The sequence below is a fragment of the Staurois parvus genome, unplaced genomic scaffold (genome assembly GCF_062004578.1).
Source record: "Staurois parvus isolate SC_StPar_1 unplaced genomic scaffold, SC_StPar_1.0 ptg000468l, whole genome shotgun sequence".
Lineage (NCBI taxonomy): Eukaryota > Metazoa > Chordata > Amphibia > Anura > Ranidae > Staurois > Staurois parvus.
Window position 1 is genome coordinate 7,762,138 of NW_028318264.1, and position 14,822 is coordinate 7,776,959.

General features: G+C 45.1%; 1 protein-coding gene across 2 annotated transcripts in view; it reads left to right on the top strand.

The window, feature by feature from the left end:
* The first annotated feature begins 623 nt into the window (after nucleotides 1-623).
* The window catches only part of GALNT1 (polypeptide N-acetylgalactosaminyltransferase 1), a 234,267-nt gene continuing 220,068 nt past the window's right edge, over nucleotides 624-14,822 (top strand). Inside the window, exon 1 of one of the 2 annotated variants that reach the window (XM_089689075.1) lies at nucleotides 624-853. The gene's annotated coding sequence lies outside the window, so the exon portion shown is untranslated. The remainder of the gene's footprint in view (nucleotides 854-14,822) is intronic. The other variant, XM_089689074.1, reaches the window with a different exon arrangement.

A 14,822-nucleotide genomic window follows, 5' to 3' on the forward strand; every position in this document is an offset into this window, starting at 1 on the left:
GAGGAAAGGCGAGAACCCCCAAAAATGGTGTACAGATGACAAACTCCACAAGGAGGGAGGAAAGGCGAGAACCCCCAAAAATGGTGGACAGACGAAAAACTCCACGAGGAGGGAGGAAAGGCGAGAACCCCAGAACCGGTAGACAGATGACAAACTCCACGAGGAGGGAGGAAAGGCGAGAACCCCCAAAAATGGTGGACAGACGACAAACTCCACAAGGAGGGAGGAAAGGCGAGAACCCCCAAAAATGGTGGACAGACGACAAACTCCACGAGGAGGGAGGAAAGGCGAGAACCCCAGAAATAGGGAGAAGCCAGGCACACTGCATGAGCAAGGAAGGTGAGATAATGAGAGAACCCCAGAAATGGTGGACAGATGACAAACTCCACGAGGAGGGAGGAAAGGCGAGAACCCCAGAAACGGTAGACAGATGACAAACTCCACGAGGAGGGAGGAAAGGCGAGAACCCCAGAAATGGCGGAGAGCAATGACAAGCAGGGAAAGCTGCAGGCACTCTGGCCATTTTGAACGCTCCCGCCCTCTCAGCCCTGGCATTGCAGCAGAAGCGGGTCACATGACCCGGTGATGGTAGCGCTGAGCCCGATCACATGGCTGTGATGTCACGGCTTGACTTATCCATTTCCAGCCGAGCGATGCGTTGCTAGGACGGGCGGAGGTAGTGTGTCCTGTCGGGCGCTCCGTACACAGGGACGGGAAGGAGCTCACACACGGCTCTACACGGACGGGGGCACCGGTGGCGTATGTGTGTCAGTGTGGCCCCTGTGGAGATGAGGGGGGCGCTCCGGGTGTGAGGAGGACGGAGCATGGCGGAGCGGAGGAGACACGGTGACAGGTGAGCGGAGTCCTCAAAGTGTCGGCGATAACTGCGACATTACTGTGCCGGACAGCGGGAGAACTACAAGTAGCAGCCTGCCGTCCCTCGGTGTGGGAGGCGGGGCGGTGTGGAGAAACAAACCCACGTTCTGTGCAGTCCATGGAGCGGCAGCATCCCTCCACTGTGTCCGACACTTCCATTGTTTTCTATGGCTTCTGTTGGAGTCCAGTGTAGACCGGTCAGGGTGCCAGGTGACAGCGGTTCATGGTTTACATGGCAGAAACTTTGCTGGATCCTGATCTTGGCTGTGACCAGGGATGTGCCTAGGACACGTCAGGATAACCAGGGATGTGCCTAGGACACGTCAGGATGACCGGGGATGTGCCTAGGACAGGTCAGGGTGACCGGGGATGTGCCTAGGACACGTCAGGGTGACCGGGGATGTGCCTAGGACACGTCAGGATGACCGGGGATGTGCCTAGGACAGGTCAGGAAGACCGGGGATGTGCCTAGGACAGGTCAGGATGACCGGGGATGTGCCTAGGACAGGTCAGGATGACCGGGGGATGTGCCTAGGACAGGTCAGGATGACCGGGGATGTGCCTAGGACAGGTCAGGATGACCGGGGATGTGCCTAGGACAGGTCAGGATGACCGGGGATGTGCCTAGGACAGGTCAGGATGACCGGGGATGTGCCTAGGACAGGTCAGGATGACCGGGGATGTGCCTAGGACAGGTCGGGATGACCGGGGATGTGCCTAGGACAGGTCGGGATGACCGGGGATGTGCCTAGGACAGGTCGGGATGACCGGGGATGTGCCTAGGACAGGTCGGGATGACCGGGGATGTGCCTAGGACAGGTCGGGAAGACCGGGGATGTGCCTAGGACAGGTCGGGAAGACCGGGGATGTGCCTAGGACAGGTCGGGAAGACCGGGGATGTGCCTAGGACAGGTCGGGAAGACCGGGGATGTGCCTAGGACAGGTCGGGAAGACCGGGGATGTGCCTAGGACAGGTCGGGAAGACCGGGGATGTGCCTAGGACAGGTCGGGAAGACCGGGGATGTGCCTAGGACAGGTCGGGAAGACCGGGGATGTGCCTAGGACAGGTCGGGAAGACCGGGGATGTGCCTAGGACAGGTCGGGAAGACCGGGGATGTGCCTAGGACAGGTCGGGAAGACCGGGGATGTGCCTAGGACAGGTCGGGAAGACCGGGGATGTGCCTAGGACAGGTCGGGAAGACCGGGGATGTGCCTAGGACAGGTCGGGAAGACCGGGGATGTGCCTAGGACAGGTCGGGAAGACCGGGGATGTGCCTAGGACAGGTCGGGAAGACCGGGGATGTGCCTAGGACAGGTCGGGATGACCGGGGATGTGCCTAGGACAGGTCGGGATGACCGGGGATCTCTTCCTCTATGGAGCTGGATGATGCCACACCACAGACCTGGCTCTCTGTCCAAGAAGACTTCATTTACTAAAGGCAAACAGGCTGCAAGGGAACTTTCACTTAGTTTAGAAAAAGCGGTGAAGCCCTGCGGTCTCCCATCATACAGTCATGTGACAACAGAAAAAGGAGTTTGGACTTACCTGGATATCCCATGTGGGGAGTACAGGACACAGGCTGGAGATTTATAGGCTGCGGCTGATGGTACCTTTTGGGTTAAAGTGGAACTTCACCCAAAAGGGGAGGTTCTGCTGATCCTCCTCACACCCCCCCCCCTTCTGTCAATATTGGCATTTTTTTTCTCTGGATGGGGGTACCTGGTTTTGACAGGTTCCCACTTCTACTCTCACCACCTAGCCAATCAGAGCAGCTCACACTCCCCTCTCCCCGTAGCCTCTTGGGACATGTCACAGGTCCCAAGAGACTGCAGGGCCACTCACAAGGTGCCTGACGAAGAGGCCCTCGGTGGCTCAGAAAACGTTGCCTTTTCACATACCATGTGACCACGAAATAAAGACTTGGACCTGTTTGAGGAATCCTTGGTGTGCTGGTCACATTTTTTTCTCATGTCTTTGGTTACCAGCCTGTGATCACTGCAGCACCCATCAATACTGAACATCTTCAGGAACGTGTGCCTTGGGAATATTGCATTTGGTCCAATCACAAGGCGCAGCATGGCAGGGATCTATCTGGCCGTGAAGCTGCAAGCAGTCAGTCGTCTGCAGTTAAGATGCTGGGGGCCAAAGAGTGGTGAAGTCAGGTCTGGTGAGCATGGCGCTGGATCCATGGACAGGTGAGTGTCTGTTTTAAGTAAGCAGCTACAGTTTTTGTAGCTGCTGACTTTTAATTTTCACACAGGGGACTGAAGAACCCCTTTTAATAAAGATCCAGCTTGTGTCCTGTCCTGTAGTCCAACATATGGAAGTTACAGGTAAGTTCAAACTCCTTTTTTCTTCATCAACCCATACAGGACACATGCCAGACATTCACAGACCCTAGGTGATAGGCTGCTACCTTTAGGGTTACTGAAGATCCAGCTTGTGTCCTGTACTGTAATCCAACATATGGAAGTTACAGGTAAGTCCAAATTAATTGTATGTCAATCGTACTGTACAAGACAGGCTGGATATTCATAGACTCTGGGTTTAGGCTGCTACCTTCCAGGTCTGTGAATATGCAGCCTATGTCTTGCACTGTATGATTAGGATCAGGAATGTTGGATAACCTGTAGATTCTTTGTCTTGTAGTATAGAACAGAACACCGGCTGGTTATTGACTCTGCAACAAGCAGACTTCAAACCCAGCATCTATATATATATATATATATATATATATATATATATATATATATATATATATATATTCATCCTTTGTTCTGTTCTGTGCTCCAACATACAGAATTTACAGGTACGCTTGCATTCCTTTCTGTTTATGTAACAGTACAGGGCAGAGGCTGGATATTCATACACCCAGGGCTTGGGCTTCTGCCATCAGGGTCTATGAATATCTAGCCTGTGCCCTGTATTGTGCAATTAACAGATCAGGAATTTTGACTTGCCTATAAATTGCATATCTTGGAGAACAGTACAGGGCATGGATATTCATACACCCAGGGCTTAGGCTTCTCCCCGCAGGGTCTATCAATATCCAACCTTTATTGTTGTCCTTTATTGTGGTATTAACATAAAAGGAAATTGTTCTTGTCTGTAAACTCCATATCTTACAGTGCAGGACGCAGGCTGAATATGCATAGACCCTGGATTATAGGCTTGCTACCATCGGGATCTATGTATATCCAGCCTGTGTACTGTACAATTAAAATATTTTTTATTTTCATTGCACATGATTGGGTAATTTTTGCAATGCCAATTTTTGCCACATTCACTAAGCTAAAGGAAAAATCCCTTCCAAGGTGAACAGCCTATTTGCCGTTAGTAAATCCACCCTTAGGGGCTGCAGAAGCACAGGCCTTTATGTTGTATATATTAGTCATTTTTAGTTTTGCAGATTAATTTTCTCCTGAAATGATCCTAGTACAACCTTGATAGACATATGGGCCTCTTGCAGCTCACTGATGTTGATTTGTAGGGATGTGATTGGATGTGTTTAGATCCCAGCCTGAACCCACCTGAGTGATCCCACCAGGAAGTTGTCACTGTGCTGGGCCAATCATCTGCTGCCAGGGCATTCCACCCTGCAGCCACACATACAGAAGGTGTGTATACATGTAGCTGTGGAGTGGGGGATGCCTCAGCTGCTTACAATTTGCCCAGATGACAGCTTCCTAGTGGGATCACTCACATTGGGTTCTGACTGGGATCCAAACACATCCAAGTTCTTCCTTCATTATATTCAGGATCTTGAATTGTAATAACACTGGATTTAAGTTCCATATAGCCCTTGCTTGTAGACAAATACAATTGTTCCTCACTTTCTTCTAGTTGGCAGTGTTTCAGTGAAACGTCTACGCTCATATACACATGCGTATACATGCGTAGATTACTGCTTATGGCTCTGAACGCATCCCTGAATTATGCAGCTGTGTGCATTGTCCCAATGACAAACAATGCCCCTGTGTTCAGATCCAGAAAAAATAAAATGCTACATGACTACAAATGTGACATTTTTTTCGCCTAAGTGCAAGAGGCCCTACGCTGTGAATTAGTGAGAGGCTTTGTTTCGCAATATAGATTTGTTTCCTCTTTTGTCTGTTGTAAAGAACTTTGTCTTCCGCCTGTTAGCGATGGTTGCAGCAGCGATGCTTCACTTGTGAATCATGTTTAATAGCAACCAGTAAAGATGCTTTCTGAACAGGACTTGAGAAATGAAAGGCTGCTTGTGCTGTGTTTTATGAAGATTCAAATCTGAATGAGTATTGTTACTAACTTCCAGTTATTTTTTTTTCTGGCTCCTTACTTTTAGATCATGTTATTGGTGTTTTGATTTTATTTCATATTTAGGTATTCTAGTTTCATGTAGTGCAGTTTTACCAGAGCTTTGCATATTTCTGTGCCCTGATCAGCTGAAGGTCCTTAGGTTTTAGCTATGATTCTTCAGCTCCTTAAAGACACTGTACATATCAATGGAAACTGACAAGGCAGGGCACACCAGTGCTATTCCTGCTGTCAGGCTGCAATTGCTTTTTATGAATGCAGCTTTCCTTTCAAGCACATTCCACTCCTGGTTTTAATTCACTTGTTGTAAGTGCTAAAGCATTGCCCATGCGTCTGCAATGCATTTACTGCCCTCGTGCATCACAGATGCCTTCTCTACTTCTTTTGAAATTTTAAATTAAGAATGGCCTTGTTATTAAAAACAAAACATTAACATTAATAATAAAACTCTACATCTTAAACATGGATGTCTTGTTTTATCAATTCAAAGGGATTCTTCTACCTGAAACAACTTGCAGCATCCATGTATACAAGATCTAAATTGTTGAGATATCAGTGCATGTAGCTCAGGGAAGCTGTGAAATGTGATTTCACTTGCCAGGGCCATCACACTTTGTAGGCAGGAAACCTGAAGATCTTTTGTGTCCCTGCCCCCAATGTCATGCTGAAATGATATACAGATCATGTATCTGCATTGAATCTAGGCACAGATTCTTCTTGTATGGGGTTAAAGGAGAGGTTTCCACATGTGGAGCAGGAGTCATTAGTATGGGGGTGTTGGCTTTACCAGTAGTATTTGCTAGCGGTTCCCATGACATGTGTAGTTTGTACATACAAGTAACAGATAAAGCTTGACTGCTAAATGTCTCAAGGATTTCCACATGAATAGAACATGGCTTTCTGCTGCAGTTAGGTGTCAGTAAACAATGACTTAGTAAGCTGTGCTTTTGTTTGTTGGCAGTGATTAAAGTAAAAGTCTATATATAGTATTACTGTCACCATTTGGTAATGTCAGTAATAATTAATAATTTTGCTGGCAGTCTGCAACTTTTGAAACCTCTTTAACGTGCACATTTTCTGCTAAGCTGTCATATATGTGATTTATTTTTCTCAGGGCTTTTATGATTTACAGGACAACTCTAGGAAGCATCAGGGGTGGTATGGCTTAGTGAAGTGAATTACTTACCCTTTTGCCCCTGATCCAAGCATCTGTATATTCAATTTGCTGGTTTCCAGCTCTTATCATCCTGAGCTGAGATCGAATTTTAGATGTGTGATATTCTGTGATTGGGGGGAGCGCAGGTGGCAGCGCCATACATAAAGGGATGGATTTGTTTTTGAACAGTTGCACGGCTGATCCTCCTTTTAATTCCCATACACATCCACTAGCTGATGCATGTAGAAAATCCCCTGTTACTATCTGCAGTGCAAGTTTTTTTTTTTTTTTTGTGCATTTTTATTTCTGGAAATATATTGAAAATTGTTCAAGACTCTCCAACCAGCGTTACCTTTTGTAGGGCCATGGCTGATCTCTAAAAGACTACCAGTGTAATTGCTTTGGGGAAACATTGAAACCTATGCATGACATCACCACAAATATTTTGCATTGTTCAACAGTCTTGTCCTGTCTATGGCAAATGTTGGTTATTAAATTAGCAATTTGGGTGGCACACTTGTTTAAAAACACTTTTTAGCATTGTAAATAATAAAAATGATGACATTTTTACTATGAAAGTAATTTATTTTCACAATAGGATATATGCCACAGTAACTGAATCTTCAATATGTGCTACTGTTAAGACATTTGAGTGGGGTTTATTTTGTTTTTTTTTGTTTTTCCCCCCACAGTGGTTTTGAAATGCATACATACCATGTGCATCCTTTTACATAATTTCACAGCAACATACTGGCAGGATGATTGACTTCCTCCCAAAACTGTCCCTAGTGTCTTTTTTGTATCTTTGTGTCTGAAAGTGGTAGAGTCATTAGATGATAGACTCCTGTAGTGACAAGGACGATGTATTGCATGAATTGTGTATTGAGAAGTAAAAGACACAATTGAGTACTGTCCATGATACTTTTTTTTTTTTTTTTTTTTTTTTTCTGTCGCAAATGCACTAATATGGCTACAATCACCTCCAGAAGTAAAAGCAAATTAACAATAGCACCAGTGCCTTACAACTATCGCCAAGTCCTCATGTTGTGTAGCCATTGTGTCATATATTTTAGAATGGAGAATGTAGCCATTGTGATATATATTTAAGAATGGATAAACTATAAATCATTCATTAAAGCTGAACTCCAGGCAGATATAAAAGACTAATCAAAGTATATGTGAAACTGTTACCTTGTAAAACAACCCATTCTGTTTAAAATAGAAATGAAAGGCAAAATGTGTGTGTGATAAATACTTTTTTTTTTTTTTCCTTTTTAAGTGATCACATAATCTCTGATGCATAAGAAGCTTAGATGGATATGGGTGGAGAAACAGCAGAACACTGATCTTCCAAGTGAATTGCAGTGAATTGAAGTGAAGGCAGGCTATTTGCCTAGCACAGCCAGAAAATGGACCACATTGGAATGGATGTGCTCTCCTGCCTAATGTGGCCATTTTGAAATATGGTAGGGTCACTAGGGATTTCACACAAAGGAAGCAATACAAGGAGAACAGGAAACTTTTTAATGCAAGTACATGGTGCAACATACACATATCAGCAGCAGTTTGAAATGTTGGAATAAAATTCTTTAATGCATCTTTGTAATAATTATTATGCCATTAAATGTATGTTTGTTTGTTGAATGCAGGCATTGAAAGTATGTGAATTTTTACTTAAAGCAGAGCTCCACCCACCCCCCTCCTTTGTCTAATATTTGGCATGTCATTTTGGAGGGGGGGAGCAGTTACCTAGTTTTGACAGTTACCTGTTCCCACTTCCGCTTTGGTCGCCTTGGCAATCCAAGTGGAAGTTCTCCTAACACCCCCCTCCTCGAGGTCCCCCCCCCGCAAACAAGTCAGAGGTCCCAGAAGACTGCAGGACTATTCACAAAGTGCAGCGCGGCTCACGCATGCACAGTGGGCAGCTGCCGGTGAAGCTGAAAGCTGCCCAGCCGGCTGCCCACATTATGCTGGCGCCAGGAACCTGGAGGCTAGTGAAGAACTAGCCTGGGTGAGGATGGTGCTGGATCTTTGGACAGGTAAGTTTTCATTTAGTAAAAGTCAGCAGCTACAGGATTGATAGCTGCAAACATTTATTTAATAACCTCCTCTGTAATATCGGCCTTCTGCAGTCTCTATAGCAGGGCTGGTCTGACCGAGGAAGGTGTGGCACAAAGCCAATCATTTAATGCGTTGTTAAAAAGCATACTAATAGGAAGGAGTGATAGAGATGATCTTCTCATTAGGCTGCTTTTACTATCCAGTCACAGGCTGAGGGCAGGTCTAGCATGGCCTGGAATAAGAGGAAGTGGCTTGAATGATGCGGCAGAAGAAAAGTACTGCAGGGGAAATCTGTAGATTGAACGTTAATATTACAGTGTTGTATTTTTTTTTGTTTTTTTTATATAATATATTTAAATTGCTGGTAATGTTTTTGTTATTTTTGGCTACAGTTCTGTATATACTATCAAGCAAGCACATTCTGCCCTTTTGCAAAGTATCATGGAGTGCAGATGGTATTCTTTGTTTATGGGACTGGAATGATCACTCTTCCAGTGGAAACACCCAATAGCCAGAGGTGCGCTAGATACAGACTTGGGAGATGCTTTTCTAAGAAGAACTCAAGGGGAAAAAAAAATGAAATAAAAACGGTTTGTGTCACTTAGAGCTCACACGGTAGGCATCTTATTGTTGTCAAGGGTATGGTGCTTTACAGTAGCCACTGTCACATGAAGCACTTTGGGGGGAGCAGGGCAGTGGCTTGAAATGCAGGGCTTTGGAGGTGTCTGTGCGTATCAGAACATGAAGCACATGCATGTACGAATGAAGTCCTGACTGGAAACATACATGCAAGAAAGCACATGAGAAAAGGGTGGTTATGCTGGGGCTTCAGAGTGCCACTAGGCAGAAATGATGGACAGAAAAATATCAACAAATGAGTCTGCAGCAGTGAGAGCTTCCAAACATTGGAGTTTAGGCATTAGATGTAGTACTGCTAAATTTTATATTTTTCCTCAACTTGGGTTTAATAAAACTGTATTCTTAAATACTTTAATACTTTTTTGCTTTTGGGTTTTTGATCTAACATTAAGTATTACTGAGATGTAGTATTTTTGTCCTACATGTAATATACACCGATCAGCCATAACTTTATGACCACTGACTGGTTAGGTGAATAACATTGATTATCTTGTTACAGTGGCATCTGAAAGTCAGTGGGACATATTAAGCTGCAATTAAACATGTTCCTGAAGTTGGTGTGTTTGAAAGCAAAAAAAAAAAAAAAAAAAGGGCATCGCACTGTGTTGAGCATAGCCACAGCCCAGCCAGGGTGCTCATGCTATCGTGTGTCCACAGCCAAAAGTGCCTACAGTGGACATGTGAGCTTCAGCACTGGACCATGGAGCAACGGAAGAAGGTGACCTGCTCTGATACAGTTGCAAGAAAAAGTATGTGAACCCCTTGGGATTACGCGGAGTTTTGCATGAATTGGGCATAAAATGTGCTCTGAACGTCATCTAAGTCACAACAATAGAAGAACACAGTCTGCTGAACATAATACTACACAAACATTAGATGTTGCCATGGTTTAATTGCACATAACATGTAAACATTCACAGTGCAGGGAGGAAAAAGTATGTGAGGCCCTAGCTTAATGACTTCTCCCAGAGCTAATTGGAGCCAGGAGTGAGCCAACCTTGACTCCAATCAGTGTGATGATATTGGATGTGTTGCTGACAGCTGTCCTGCCCTTAAAAAACACACACCTGTTTTGGGTTTACTGGTTTCAAGAAGCACTGTCGGATGTGAACCATGCCTCGCAGAAAAGAGCTCTCGGAAGACCTACGATCAAGAATTGTTGACTTGCATGAAGCTGGAAAGGGTTACAAAAGTATCTCCAAAAGCCTTGATGTTCATGTGTCCACGGTAAGACAGACTGTCTACAAATGGAGAAAGTTTAGCACTGCTGCTACTCTTCCTAGGCGTGGTCGTTCTGTAAAAATGACTGCAAGAGCACAGCGCAGAATGCTGCATGAGGTAAAGAAGAATCCCAGAGTGTCAGCTAAAGACCTACAGAAATCTCTGGCACATGCTAACATTTTTGTTGACACATCTACAATAAGGAAAACATTAAACAAGAATGGAGTACATGGGAGGACACCACGGAGGAAGCCATTGCTGTCCAAAAAGAATATTGCAGCATGTTTGAAGTTTGCAAAAGAGCACCTGGATGTTCCACAGCACTACTGGCAAAATATACTGTGGACAGATGAAACCAAGATTGAGTTGTTTGGGAACAACACACAACACTATGTGTGGAGAAAAAAAGGCACAGCACACCAACATCAAAACCTCATCCCCACTGTAAAACATGGCGGAGGGAGCATCATGGTTTGGGGCTGCTTTGCTGCCTCAGGGCCTGGACAGATTGTTGTAATTGATAGGAAAATGAATTCCAGAGTTTATTAAGACATTTTGCAGGAAAACGTACGACCATCTGTCCACCAACTGAAGCTCCGCAGAGGATGGGTGATGCAACAGGACAATGACCCAAAGCATACAAGTAATTCAACAAAACAATGGCTGCAACAGCACAGAATACGCCTTCTGGAGTGGCCCAGTCAGAGTCCTGACCTCAACCCGATTGAAATGCTGTGGCATGACCTTAAGAGAGCGATTCACACCAGACATCTGCAACTACAGGAAACGTTCGGTTGAGGTTATTGCTGCCAAAGGAGGGTCAACCAGTTATTAAGTCCAAAGGTTCACATACATTTTCCTCCCTGCACTGTGAATGTTTACATGTTTTATGTGCAATTAAACCATGGCAACATCTAATGTTTGTGTAGTATTATGTTCAGCAGACTGTGTTCTTCTATTGTTGTGACTTAGATGACGTTCAGAGCACATTTTATGCCCAATTCATGCAAAACTCCACGTAATCCCAAGGGGTTCACATACTTTTTCTTGCAACTGTAAATCACATTTTTCTTTTACATCATGTGAATGGCTGGATGCATGTGCGTCTCTTACCTGGCAAACAAATGGCACCAGGATGCCACATTGGAAGAAAACAAGCCAGTGGAGGCAGTGTGATGCTTTAGGCAATATTCTGCTGGTAAACCATGGGTCTTGTGAGTCATGTGGATCAGGACTTGACAAATTTGCTTTGAATTAGGGTTGCACCAATGTTGTTGACGAAATCGCTGCTGATACTTAGCATTTTCACAAGTATCGGTACTCGTGCAAATGCTCCGATACCTAAAACCAATACCTGATGTCCGCTGACAGCTCCAGGCGCTGTACAATAAAAGGCATATAGTATATGTAGTCGTGGTGCTGTCTCTGAGCTCCTGGAGAGCAAGGGAGCCCCAGGCTTTTACTGCATTGGCTCATCCCCACCAATCTCGAGCTCCATGCTGGTGTTATGGTTAAAGTTATATGCTGGTTGCAGTAGTTTTTCTGCTTCCAACTACTCTGATTTGATTACTGGGTTTTTTTCCCAGGAAGGGAATCTCCTCACTTCACTGTAGCTCTGTTTTGGATGGAGGCACGTGTGAGGTCCTATCAAGCTGTGGAAATCATGCAGGTTGAGCCAGCTTATTTCCATGTCATGGGGGCTTCCACAGCACAGAACTAATCTCATTGAAGCGGGCTGTGGTGTCCACTTGGAGTCTGCTCTGTGATATTCCTGCTCATCGGTTACTGGAGGAAGGAGAGCAGAAAAGACAGGAAGTCTTCCCTGTGTGCTGACATCTCTCAGCCTGCTGTGTGTCTGTATGACCATCTGCTTACTAGGTGCATTTTCTGTCTGGGTGTACGGCATGTATGGGCTTCTGCTATCTGAGTGTACGGCATGTATGGGCTTCTGCTATCTGAGTGTACGGCATGTATGGGCTTCTGCTATCTGAGTGTACGGCATGTATGGGCTTCTGCTATCTGAGTGTACGGCATGTATGGGCTTCTGCTATCTGAGTGTACGGCATGTATGGGCTTCTGCTATCTGAGTGTACGGCATGTATGGGCTTCTGCTATCTGAGTGTACGGCATGTATGGGCTTCTGCTATCTGAGTGTACGGCATGTATGGGCTTCTGCTATCTGAGTGTACGGCATGTATGGGCTTCTGCTATCTGGATGTACGGCATGTATGGGCTTCTGCTATCTGGGTGTACGGCATGTATGGGCTTCTGCTATCTGAGTGTACGGCATGTATGGGCTTCTGCTATCTGAGTGTACGGCATGTATGGGCTTCTGCTATCTTGATGTACGGCATGTATGGGCTTCTGCTATCTGGGTGTACGGCATGTATGGGCTTCTGCTATCTGGGTGTACGGCATGTCTGGGTGTACGGCATGTGTGGGCTTCTGCTGTCTGGGTGTACGACATGTATGGGCTTCTGCTATCTGGGTGTACGGCATGTCTGGGTGTACGACATGTATGGGCTTCTGCTATCTGAGTGTACGGCATGTATGGGCTTCTGCTATCTGAGTGTACGGCATGTATGGGCTTCTGCTATCTGGATGTACGGCATGTATGGGCTTCTGCTATCTGGGTGTACGGCATGTATGGGCTTCTGCTATCTGGGTGTACGGCATGTATGGGCTTCTGCTGTCTGGGTGTACGGCATGTATGGGCTTCTGCTATCTGGGTGTATGGCATGTATGGCACCGATACTTCTGACAGCTGAAATGTAAATAAAAGAATACCGGTTATTCTAAAAATAGGTATCGATATTTGGTATTGGCTAGTACTTGAGAAAAAGTATCGGTGCGTCCTTACTTTGAGTCTAGGAGCCAGCTAAAAAAGTTTGGAGTCCTTTTTTTTTTTTTTTCTTTTTTTTTGCTAATGAAGCTTTTTTTTCCAACGACAAAACCCTTTCTTTTATGTGCCCTGATGTGTATCTTTTTTTTTTTTTTTCGAGACAGAGCTTTCTTTAGGTGGTATTTAATCACCATTGTGCTTTTTATTTTTTGGTAAACAAACAGAAAAGGACACAAATTTAAAAAAAAAATAATTATTTTAAAATTTAGTAAAAAAGTAATTTTTCTTCACTGATGATGCGACACTGATAAGAACTGATAGGCACTGATGAAAAGGTGCTGATGGGGCTGCACCTATAATCGGGGCACAAATGATCAGCATCCTGATATCGGTGTAAATGTGCCTTTAATACTTACGAGTTACTGGCTCTTCTTTCCTCACGATGTGACAGCGCGGGAGGAAAGGACTGCCACTAACTGGCAAGACTGTTTACAATGTGATCGGCCCTTTACCTTTATCTGTGACCAGCTGTGTCTGAAAGGGAGGACGTCAGACGCCCTCTTAGAACTAGCTGGCCATGCTGTAGCTGTCATTCAGCTTTAGCACGGTCGGAAACTAGGTAACTAGGAATGGGTTGACAAAAGCCCAGGTGCCAGGACACAATGTCTAGTCGGGCTGGTGCCTGGGATTTGTCAAGCCCTGATGTGGATGTTACTTGACACGTACCACTTACCTGAACAGTACACCCCTTCATGGAAATGTTGTTCCCTGGTGGCAGTGGCCTCTTTCAGCAGGATAATTCAAAATGGTTCAAGAATAGTTTGAGGAACACAACAATGCGTTTGTTGTGTTGTCTTCAAATTCTCCAGAACTTAATCCAATCAAACATCTGTGGGATGTGTTGGAAAAACAAGTCCGATTCACCTCTCAGACTTAAAGGATCTGCTATTGACGACTTGGAACCAGATACCACAGCAGACCTTCAGTGGTCTAGTGGCGTCCATGTCTTCAGAGGTCAGTGCAGCTTTGGTGGCAAAAAGGGGACCTACTCAATATTAGGTGAGTGGTCATAAAGTTTTATGGCTGATTGATGTATATAAAATGTAAGTTAGTGTTACTAAACCCACAACAGTAAAATCAGTCTGTATATGCAGTAAAGCATGCTAGTTATAAGGGGTTAATCCTCTGCATTGCGTAAAAGGCTGTTTGATCTTCTCTTCTCTGCCCCTCCTCTTGTTTAAATGCCCACGCTGATAAGACAGACTGAGCCGTGTCCTTCTGCACATGCTCAGTGTGTATTGCTAGAGAGGGTTTTTTCTTCTTCTTGGAAGAGTGCATGTGATCAGCACAGGGCCAATCAGCACTGTCCAGACAGAGGTCAGGGGATTTCCATCCTCGTAGTGAAAACTCCTCCTACAAGCTTTAACCAGTGCTCAGCTGAAGTCACAAGACTGCTCTAACTGCTGATGAGAAAAGGTATGTAGCAGTTTATATTTACTAAAATAATTGCATTTCCGTGTTGAGTGTACTGTGGGAGAACAGATATAGTGAATGCAGGGTCCTGGGTTTAGTAACAGTTTAAGAGTGTGGAAAGCGGTGTGTATCGTTCTGGAAGAGGAGCAGCGCTTGTTCCCTGAACTGAACTGGTAAGTCTGCAGGAAGAAAGTGAGAATAGCAGCCCTGGTGTGTGTGTGTGTGTGTGTGTGTGTGTGTGTTTTTTTAAGTTTTTT